The sequence below is a fragment of the Platichthys flesus genome, chromosome 5 (genome assembly GCF_949316205.1).
Source record: "Platichthys flesus chromosome 5, fPlaFle2.1, whole genome shotgun sequence".
NCBI classification, from domain to species: Eukaryota; Metazoa; Chordata; class Actinopteri; order Pleuronectiformes; family Pleuronectidae; genus Platichthys; species Platichthys flesus.
In genome coordinates, this window is record NC_084949.1 from 4,954,186 (window position 1) to 4,966,396 (window position 12,211).

Consider the following 12,211-nt stretch of genomic DNA (forward strand, 5'->3'; position numbering starts at 1 on the left):
GCAGAACCCTTACTCCAGTCAAACCACCATTCAAGGTGAGTCTTCCTTGGATATTGAGGGGATGGATAAGCATGCCATGGCCCGCATGCCTCCCATGGAGCTCCTGGTGGCAGCACACCTTCATCCACGACTGTCAGCTGCCTCATCCAGGGCTCCCACACTTCCCACGAAAGCCGATAGCTTCCAATCTGCAATGACTGAGCGAGCTTATAAAGCAGCGGCTTTGGCGGTGAGGGCTCTAAACGTCACCTCCATGTTGTCAGCTTACCAAGCGGAGCTTTTTGACGACATAGCCGACATGCCCGAAAGTTCCCCGTGGGACGAGATCACTACAATCGCGGACATCTGCCTACGCGTCCAGCGATGCGCTGTACAGGCGGCAGGGAAGTGCATGTCGATGTTGGTGTTACAAGAGAGGACGAGATGGCTGAATCTGACCAATCTGTCCGATAGAGAAGGGAGGACATCCTGGACATGCCTAATGTCCCCGAGGGTGTCTTCGGCTCCGCCCTCGCCTCAATGCAAAAGTGCTGCGAGGCGAAGAAAAAGGAGGATGAGGCACTACAGCTCTGCCTTCCGAGGAAAACACCTGCCGCGGCGCCTCCGCCCCCGGCAAACTTACAACCGGGTGCAAACCCCAACGGCCCCCCGGACACGAAGCCCGCTTGGCCGAGAAAGCCCTTCTATTCCCCGTCAACCTAGGCTGCGTAACCGGGCCCGTCACCCAGTCAGCAGGCCAGGCAGAACAAGAAGGCGACATAGCGGTCAACCCCACCGTGAGCGGAGCTGCCACCCATTCCCTGTTCACTGGCAGCCCAGCTATCCCGTGTGTTAGGGGAGAAATTACCCAGTGCCACCCATCCCTCTCTGCGACGCGTGGGCCCAGAGCTCAGTTTGTGCGTCCCATTAAAAAGGCAAAGAGACATGTTTCAGATGTTCAACGCCACATCAATGTCTCACAAGCACGCACACAGAGTTTGTGTTAATAAAAAGTTTATGCTGGTCGTATATTATTATATTTTGTCGTATTTATCTGCCACATACGGAGCCCCTCTAGTGACATTGTTTGAATTATTTTTAATTAAGGAATTAATTTGTAATTTTAAATAAATTGTTAATACGCAGCCTCGAATTAATTATTGCGTGGCCACGTATTAATAATTCGAACGAATCCCAATATCATTATTGAACGAATTAACAAGATGACGCCCGTGCACGCCTTGCTAGTAAGTAACCTCTGTGCGCTTTGATAAAAAATTAAATCTACCGATGTAACCAGAGGGCCTCCATAGTGATGCTCTGTAGCCACACCTTGATGACCGGTCCGTGGGAATATTTTCTGACATCCAACCCGTCCGTAGCGCAAAAAAAGGTTCGGGACCGCTGCTCTAGAGTGCATCACTGTGACCGTTCTGTACCGTTCAAGCTGCGCTAACGAGACAAAAATGTCTCTCTCCACCTTAAAAAAAAGAAAAGTTTACTCTGAAAATAGGCAGTTCAGAAATGAATGGACAGAGAAATACGTATTTATAACTGTGGATAGTAGGAACCCGGTATATTTAATCTGCAATGAGTGCCTCACCGTGTGTAAAGAGTACAATTTGAGGAGGCATTTGAAGACGGCGCATGCTAACTTTGATGTCACTTTCCCACTGGGCACTGCTGCTTGGAAGCAGAAGATATCGAGCCTCAAATCTTGTTATGAGCGAAGATGTCAAACTTTATTTCGGGCCTCTACAGATCAAGAGAGATCAACCGTGGCATTGTTACGAGTGGCATGGATATTGGCCAAAAAGAAAAAGCCGTTTACAGACTCTGAGATAGTGAAGGAGTGTATGCTATCATCCATTGAGGAGCTGGTAACAGATGAGAAAACTCAAAAAAGCGTGATCGATTCCATCAAGTAAGTTCCAATATCTGACTCGTCAAATATGGGGAGAGTGGAGCTTCTTGCATCGGACGTTTTCAAGACGCTGTTGGACAATCTGAGGAAGGCCGAGGTGATATCTCTGGCCGTGGTTGAGTCCACCGATAACAGTGATGTTGCACAGCTGTGCCTATATGTGCGATTTTTTTGGTGGGGAATGTTTTCGTGACTAATTCCCATGGAGGGTCATACTACTGGTGAGATTCTTTTCACCAAAATCATTTCATTCTTTGAAGTGAACAACTTGGATTTGGCGCGCGTCAACATGTTGGTGACTGATGGTGCACCCTCGATGGCGGGCAGGGAGCAGGGACTAGCTGCGAGGATGGCAGCTGTGGCTCCGCAGATGAGACCACTTCATTGCCTCATCCACCAGAGCCTCCTGTGTGCTAAGCTCAGAGGTGAGTTGAAAGAGGACATGGACTCTGTCATGGCCATCATAAATTTGATCCGGTCAACTTCCAGTTAACAGCACCGCCTTTTCCGTAAGCTATTAGCTGACATGTCTGCTGAACATAAAGATTTGCTTATTCACAATGACATTAGATGGCTTAGCAAAGGAAACGCATTTTTGTGAGGTAAAAGAGGAAATTCTGGTGTTTCTCCGATCTTCAAAGTTGAAATAAGCTGGCAAGTTTCTGTCTCTGATGGAAAATGATGAGTTTAATTCCACTGTTTGCTTTTTGAGCGACATTTTCCACCATTTGAATCTACTCAACGTGGAGTTGCAGGGCAAGGATAAAACAGCCACTGAGCTTGTTGAGAAGCTTCATGCTTTTCAAAAGAAGCCCTCACTTTTCTCTGTTGATCTTTGTACTGAGAAGATGCTCCACTTCCCCACATTGAGGAGTTCTGGCCTACAAATAACAGAAATGATGTCAGGCTTCATTGACTTGTTGAAAACAACTTTGCCTCAAGGTTTCATGATTTTAGCATCTCCAGTGGCATTATGACATTTTTAAAGGATCCTTTCTCTGTGAACGTTCAATCTGACTTTGCATTGAGAGGAAAGGAGCTTTTATCCTCTGTGGATGAGGGGTCTTTACAACTGGAAACCATTGACATTCAGTCATCAGGTGACTTGCGTCAGTCATGGCAGAAGGCAGGTTTTGAAAATTCTGGACCCATGAAGTCAGCTGTGAGAAATTTCCACACTCAAGGGATCTTGCACTTTTTGTTCTGACAATGTTTGGTTCAACATAAACTTGTGAGTCATCATTCTCACACATGAATGCCATTAAAACTCACAATCGCATATCCCTTACTGACCAGCATCTACATGACTGCATGCGCATTGCCCTGACATCTTATAAACCTGACTTCACTGCTCTTGCCAAGTCAAAAAGATGCCATTTCTCTCATTAGATGGCAAATGTAGGCAAATTACATGCAAGTTAATAGGCATGTTAGTCAAGCAAGCAATTAAAGTTATTTTTTGTAACAGCATGATTTAATTATGATGTTATTCACCTCATTAATTGTCATGCATTGTTATGTTGTGATTCAATTCAGAGGCCTACTATGCAGTTTTATTTTGTATTTGTTGGTGCACTTGGAAGTTGTTTTAAGTAAATTCTAAACTAACATGTTTTTGTTAGTTAATTGCATTTCTCAATTGAATGTTAATATGGCTTGGTTATTACTCACCTGGTTTGATTTTTGAATACTTGGGCCTATGCGTCCTCTTGGGCATATGTTGTAAAGCTTTTACAAAATAAAATATATTGACTCCTTCAGTATGTTGTTGTAATTTCTTATTTCCGTAATCACTCATATACTCCGGCCCCTGACTTTGCCTCAGTTTCAAGAACCGGCCCCAGCTCCAAACTAATTGAAGAGCCCTGCCCTATTGGTTCAGGTTTTCTACGCGGTGACAGATCACGTCACACTCCAGCAAGGACAGCAGAAAAAACTATAACAAAGATGTCCGTGGCAGAGAACTCGAGTGAAATGTCCCACTCCCAACCAAGTATCAGCGAGGAGGTTGATAGCCAGGAAGACCAGCCAACGCTTGTACATCCCTGGCCGTACCTGGAAGAATTTTTCGAGATGGTTGGCTGCAAAAAAAACTCATTTCGAATGCGCTGCAAGCTCTGCGCACACGAGTAACACAAGCTAATCGCTATCAAAAACTAGCTGTCGGATTTAAAAAAGCATATTGAGGTTAGCTGAAAGTTTGTTATTGTCAGTTGATTATTGACAAAATATTGTAGTAACCTAGTAACATAAATTTGCCATGTTTGCTATGGCTCGGTGCATGCCAAGACATGCCATGATTTGGCTTGCTAGCAGTAGCTTGGCCAGGGGTTGGCAACCTGCGGGTCTGGGCATGCAGCTCTTCAGCCCCTCTGCAGTGGCTTCCTGTACAGTGCATGTTGCGCATATTTTTCACAAAGGGGAACTTAACGAATCAGTTTCCGTATGATGAACGTGAGTGAACGTCACTTTCACGTTAATTTTTTCATCGTATCAGGCCGTCATGAAATACCAGGAGCGGGCTAATGTGTGTGTATGTGACACAGTGAGATCAGAGCTCGTTCATGTGAAGCAGCCCCTCAGTAACTCACTGCTTCTTAACTATGGAAACAGTGAAAACACAGAGTTTCTCTGGTCTCAGCTGATCAGAGATCAGTGCCGCAGCTTCTTGATTCAGACCAGAAGCTGCAGGTGTTTTGTAGCGAGCTTCAGTTTCTGTGTCCGCCTCCGGTCTGACCTGCTCTCCTGTTTTGTTTTAATATTTCGTCAACTAAAATATGCGTCACATCCTATTACGGCCTGGCGCTCTTCCATGCAGGTTGCTAATTACATGTCATTTGACTGACGCTTTTGTCCAAAGCGACTTACAATTAGTATACTCAACATTTAGGAGGGGCCATTTTTAGGGGTTCAGTCTCTTGCCAAGGACACTTCGGCATGCAGATGGGAGAGAGTGGGGTTTGAACCGGCAACCTTCTTGTTGGAGAACCATCACTCTAACCACTAGGCCACACCGCCCCAAGAACAACTAATCTATAGTGTCCGAGCCCGGCCTGGGTAAACTAACCATGGATAAATCCCCAAAAAGAAAATTCTGCGAGGAAAGTTTTTAGAGTTTAATTCTGCATGGACAGATTAATTTGCATCCACTTTCAACGATGCAGGTTTACCTGTATGCTTGATATGTGGCGATGAATAAGTAAACAAAAAAAAATGTAATGTTTAAAGTAGGGCTGCAACTAACGCCTATTCTAATAGTCGATTAGTCATCGATTATTGAATCCATTAATCAACTAATCAGATTATGAATGACACAAATTCTCAATTACTCTTATTTAGCCAACAGCTTTTAAATTAGCTTGAGGTTGTTAGAGGCATGTGATAACTGAAAATAAAGACAATCAAGATCGATACTTCATGCAAAAAAAAGTATTTTAATAAACTTTGCTGCATATTAGTGTACTGTTGACACAAAAGCACAGAAAAATATATTTTTTGTCCAAAAAACTTGTTTTAAAACCAAGGACAGGCAAAGTGATAATAGCAAAAACAAAAATCTAATTTAAGTTTCCCTTTTTTTTGTGAACCAAGAACAGGCAAAGTGCTAATACTAAAAATATATTAAATTTCAAGTATCCATTTTTCTTGTCAATAAAAAGGACAGGGAAAGTAGCAGCAATAAAATCATCAACAAACAAAACTACAGTCTTCTTTGGACTAAATAATTGTAATTAAAAAAGACGTTTGTCAGGCAACAGGATAACATTACGCTTTTAAACTCGTTAAAAAAAAGTTTAAACCATATTTTTGTAATGGATTCTAGAATCCTGCGCATAGGTTTATACGTGGATGTACAGGCTATCTTACCGAGGCGAGTCTGCATTGTTTACGTTACGACTAAACCTCCTCCTCCTAATGTGCGTGTGCGCCGAGCGGACCAGTGTACAGCGGGTCCGCCGTACACATAATGCAGGTAGTTTTTTTCGGGCCGTGTTGAGGGTGAAGTTCTCCCGAACTATTGACTTCCTAGTGCGCGATGCTGTTGCAGCGGACGCCACCATTTGCCAATGTTTTGTCACTACTGCACATGCGCGAGTATCAGAGATAAGAAGGAAGCGAGATGGCTCACTCCTCAGCTATTTCCATCAGCATGTCCGATAAAACAACGTTTAGTTCATCTGCACGGCACGAAAAACACACGCTATAACCAACGACTCATTGACGAGTATATCCGTCGGCGACTATTTTTGTCATAGAATTTTGTCGACAACGTCGACTAATCATTGCACCCCTAGTTTAAAGACATTTACAGAGCAAGCACACAACATCTGCTGAAAAGAACCAAGCTGGAGATGAGCGAAAAAAAGCATAGTTCTGTTTTTAATGTATTTCAAAATAGGCCTACACATGTATAATGTTCCCCTCTTCATAAGAGTTTGGTGTTTTCCTTTTTTGTAACAGGTAAAAATAGCAGTTAAATGTCAACAGTTTTCTTTATTGTTCTATAATTTAATAAATGCAACAAACTAGAGTTTGCTTTTGCTACCCTCAAGTATGACCTTCATTCATGAACTTCAAGCGTGACATTTAATACAGCGGAAGTCCTAGATAATCTGAGTTTGTGGTTTGAGAGAAATAATATGAATCTCAATCTGTACCGGTACATTAATTTTCTCCACAGAAGAAACACCCCACTCGTCTATAGAGGTACACGCAACTTACTTCATCAGTTGTCAAAAGGATGTCCTCCACTGAAGGTTCTTTGGACCCACCTTCCAAACAAGCCAAGCTATTGGAGACTCGAAGAGTTTCCCAGGCAAGTGTAGATAAAGTAGTCCTCAAATTTGTTTTGTCAAAGGCTTGCCCCCACCACACATTGTTCAGCAACAGGGCTTCATTGATCTTGTGCAACATCTTCAGCCAAATACAAATGTCATGACGCGCAATACTGTTGTAAACCACGTCACAAAGGCGTGTGCTGAAATGAAAAGAAAACTGAAAGCTGCCCTTAGAGAAATTGAGTTTGTAGCAACAACAACAGACTGCTGGACGGCACACCGACGCGGTTTCATTGGTGTCACTGCGCACTGGTTTAAGCCCCAGACCATGCAGAGATCCTGTGCTGCCCTGGCATGCAGGCAACTTAAAGGGTCACAAAACGTTTCTGCCCTGGCTGGTGCCCTAAATGATATTCACACAGAATTCAATATCAGAGAGAAGGTCGTTCGCACTACAACTGACAACGGATCAAACTTCCTGAAAGCCTTCAGAGTTTATGGGCAGACTGAAGAGAACAATAAAGCTGAACCTGTAGGAGAGGGTGATGGTGAAGAGGATGATGGTGGCCAAAATGATGATTATGATGAAGATGAGGAAAGCGTTGAGGGTGTTGAATTTGTTCATGCCGGAGCCCTGTTGGATGAAGATAACTACTCGGAATACCAGCTACCAAAGCACCATCGTTGCGCTTGCCAGCTCCTCAATTTAGTGTCCACAGTTGATGCTACAAAAGCGGAGGTCAACCCATTGTACAAGCGTGTGGCAAGGTCCACATTTGCCAAATGCTCTAGCCTGTGGAACAAAAGTTCAAGATCAACCATCGCATCTGAAGTAATTCAAGACCACTGCAAACTCCCACTTGTAAGGCCTGTTGCTACAAGGTGGATTTCACTCTTCTCAGCAGTAGAAAGAATAGTGAGAATAACAAGAGAACAAGGCGAGGGAGCCCTTGCAGCTGTCTGCAGTGAACTAGATACACCTAAGTAAGTGCTTGTTTTTCTGCCTTTCAGTTAATGAAGTGATTAACAATAGATTAAGTTACAGTTTTATACTTTGAGTACAGTAGAACACATGTATGCACTATGACAATATTTACTATGGATGTGATTTGTAGCAACACAACTACATTTTTAAAAGTCTCAGATGACAATATTTTTCCTTTTTAATTATCCAGTAAAAAGGTACTACATCAAATAGGCTAAATGTTCCATGTTGTGTTTTTCTTTTCTTCTTTGTACAGGTTTACACCAGTGGAACTTGCATTTCTTGCAGAATATGCAAAGACATTGAGCCCAGTTGCCAAGGCACTTGACGTCCGTCAGGGAGGAAGGACGTCAAGTGCCAGTGTGCAGATGGGACTGTTGGTCCCAACCATAACTTCTAAGGACCAAGCTCCAGCATCTTCACGTCGCCTCCAAGTTCTGTGAGCCTTTGATGACGGCAATTCTTTCAGGCCTTGAAAAACGCTTCGGAGAGATGCTTGCCAATCCAGAGCTGATATAAGCAGCCATTCTAGTTCCCAAATTTAAGACCTGCTGGACAAGTGACAAAAATATCCTCAAACTTGGTAAGTGTTTCACTTCTCAACTTCCCCTCAGTATGTGTAATTTCTATGGAGACAGTGAAATAAGTTTTAAATGACATTTAATGACACACACACACACAACCCAATACACAATTACAATTCGGTCATATGGTCAAAACTATCCTGATTTTGGCCTCTAATATAGGCCTTAACTATATTAGAGGCCACTTGGACTCTCAGGCTGAGAATCACGTCATTGAGGGCTCCCAATCATCTGAGGAAGAGGACTTCTTTTCCTCCTTGAAGAAGACCGGCCCTCTTAAAACTACCCAGCAGTGGGATGCGTACCTGGGTTTCCAGGAGACACAGTGGATGTACGGGTCTTTCCCAGCTGTGTGCCAGCTATCACTGAAGTTTGATACGGCACTCCCTGCCTCAGCAGCCTGTGAAAGACATTTCAGTGTTGCAGGGCTCATCTTCAGGCCAGGAAGAGCATCCATGGGCGCAAATAACTTGAGAACCTGCTGCTTTTGCGGCTGAATAAAGCCTACTGGTAGTGTTGTACATACAGGATTGAGTCCAAAGGTCTCAAGGTCTATTCAAATAAAGGTTATTGATAACATTCCACTGAAGTTTGAATTTTTGCACTATTAAGATACTTATTAGCAGCTAGGTATCATGTCTTCTGCTCCATGAAACGCATGTTAATGCTCAGTAGTACACACATGGTACTTTAATGTATCTGCATTGTAATAAAATCTATTAATTTTCAATAGGCATATATGCAGCTGAAACGGGTAGCCTAGTGCATCCCACATTTTTCAACATAACATTTTAATATAGCATTATATATTTTTTTTGTAGGAGCTGGGGTAGGGCAATATAGGCCCCTGAGACGCAGCCTAAGAGTTTGTCCTTAATGAAAAAAAAATGTCCCTTACATTACTTTTATACTTTTACTTAAGTATAAAGCTTGAGTTGATACTTCAACTTTTAAACCCTAGTATCTATACTTCTACTTGAGTAATGAATGTGAATACTTTTGACACCTCTGCTTGGTACAGGGACATTACCGGGCCTTCCAATTGGATCCATCTCTAACCAATGTTACCTTATTGAGTTAAGTGAACTGACAGATTGTAACCCCTCATCTGACTACAGAATTGGAGCAATTTGCATGTTGAATTTGAAAAGATACATCCAGTACATTCTTCAGGTATTGTATGGCAAAGCAACAGTTAAACATACTTTGATGCAGACATTTTCATTGGTTGGTGGCTGCTGTCTGTTTACAGGTGATGTCATCACCTGTTGTTCTTTAAAAGGTGTGGACATCACCTGGTACCAGAGACCAGCCAATAACAAACAGCCAGCTCAGTTCTACAGATTTGATTTGAGGTTTAGTTGATACAAATTTTGTAGGGTTTCACACATTTCTATTCACTAAAATCAGTGTATGATGCTTGCCAGATAGAGGTATTGTGAGACTTGTATAATAGTTTTGCTCTCCAGGCTCTGTATAAATCTGTGTTGTACTTTTTTTTAACATATGTAGAGTAAGAGTTGGATTGAACCAGGATGACAGCCCGATAAAAACTTGGGATTTTCCTGGGAGAAAACAATTCAGAAGAATTGACCCTGCCTTTTGGAATACTAGAGTCAGTAAACATCTTTAAAATTGAGATCAAAGACAATGTGCAGTTGCAGAGGACCTAAGATTGCAATAAAAGGCAGTGATTTCATAGAGTTTCTAAATCTGACCTCAACAGCAGATCTCCAACACTTGGGAACAGTTAAAGTGATTACAAATGCGCAGGAAGCAACGATTGCATTGACTCTTTCAAGTGCAAATGAACGTGCTTAGAACTCTCTTTGTGGAATCCAGCTCCTTTTCTTCTACGGAAACCCAGATACTCTCTTCCTCTGAGTCAACGTCCTCAACCTCGACAAAGGGATCTCAAGCCTGGCCAGCAAGCTTCCCTATACCACATTTTTCTTATGAAGTAGAGCTGCAACTTGTGAAGGTCAATCAGGAACACTGGAAAAACAGCACCTTCCTGAACACAAGCCCAAAACTCAAGTGTGCCATGTTAGAGTCATTGGCTTCAGAAATAATTAAGTACAAAACTTATCCTACAAGTGCAGAGTTCACTAATTTAGCAGAAGCTTTGATTAAAAAGCATGCATGCCTAAAGGTGCAAGGTTCTGTCACTGGATTCTATGATTGGAAGATCTGTTTAAAGTACAAAAGGGCGAATTATTGCACTAGCCTGAGAAATATAACTTCTGAATTGAGCAACAATTCCCTGACACGCAAACGAGGCGACTCTTATACAAGTACAAACCAGGTTAAAAAAAACATATGAGTCCTCCCCATATTTGTTAGCCTGGATGCCAGACGAAGTTAGCCCCGCCCACAACATTTGAGGTCGGGAAATTCGGTCTGGAGTCGCTCCGTTGGGGAGAAATTATGCCCGGTTCGAAATCATCCGGACCAATCAGATTGTCAGGGCGGGCTTTATACGATGATGGACAGATGATCAACGGTAACGTAGTCAACCACGTCATCGCCGGCGCTTGGCTGTTCACACCGGACACTGAAGCGACGCTGAACCGCCGGGCAGCGCTAATAATATCACCCGTTGATCCAGTAGATTAAAAGCATATACTTACTTGTTGCTCCAACATTAAGCAACAGCGTCCCAACATGTGTCCTCCTTGGTGTTGTCTTTATACAACATGTTCCGAGGATCATACAACTCACTGCACTTCTCCACTTCAATTATTAATTTAATGTCATCCATGTTGAAGAACTTCGCTGTTTGCTCCGTTAAATGTCGGGTGTCAAGGGTAAATTACGTATTCTCCACTCAAGCCTATGTGGAGAATACGTAGTCGCCCCCCACCTCTCTCTCTTTTTATCTGTATCACTGCTTGTGTGGCTGTAGTGGATGGGCAGAAGGGGAACATTTAATAATGTCATTGGTCAAATTAAAACTCCAGGAAAACAGAAGGGGACTTCAAAGTATGGGTTGCATATTTGGTAATTTATATCATATAAAATATGTCATGAATATAGTTTAAGATCGTTTTTCAGTGTGTTTCCTGCTGCGATACGCTCGCGGCAAGCGCAAAAAATAGACTCAACGCCGAAACGATCGCTGCACGGCGCGAGGCAGCCTTGGTGCAGGGCGGTGTTTCAGCCTCCGGTGTGACCCGCACAAAGTTTTAACATGGGAGTGGATGGGAGCCAGCTGTTATTTAAGGCTTGACGCTGCGCTGAAGGGTCGCTTCGGCATCACTTCAGCGTCCGGTGTGAACCCGGCGTTAGTAAATAACTCACAATGCGTTGCTTAACATACGTCACATAATACGTTGCTCTGATTGGTTGTAGGTCTATCCAATTGAGCGGAGGAATTTTATTTCCTGGTCCATTGAAACACGCCCCATAATCATAGCCCAATGGAGCGGTCTCAGACTCACATTCTGACTAGAATTGTGAGTCTGACAACATCAGGCTACATATTTGTGGGAAATGTATGAAATAAGAAGTACCCTTTTTTGAAATAAATAAAAACATATAGCTGCAGCCTAATATATTTTGGTTTGCGAAATGTGAAAACAAAAAGTGAGAGCAGGTCAGACTGGAGGCGGACACAGAAACTGAAGCTCGGTAGAAACCACCTGCAGCTTCTGCTCTGATTAAGAAGCTGGGGTTCTGATCTCTGAGCAGCTGAGACCAGGGAAACGGTGTATGACCCACTCAGACTGTCTTAGTCAACATTTACCGTCCACCTAAACCTAATAAGGATTTCATTGATGAATTCCCCACATCTGCTCACTTTCATCCAATATAATTGTTCTGGGTGATCTCAATATTCACATGGACAACATTAATAATGCTTTCACTAAGGAGTTCACTTCTTGCCTGGACAGTTTTTGCCTCCAACAATATATTGATTTCCCTACCCACTCTAAAGGTCATATTTGGTCTGTTGCTCAGG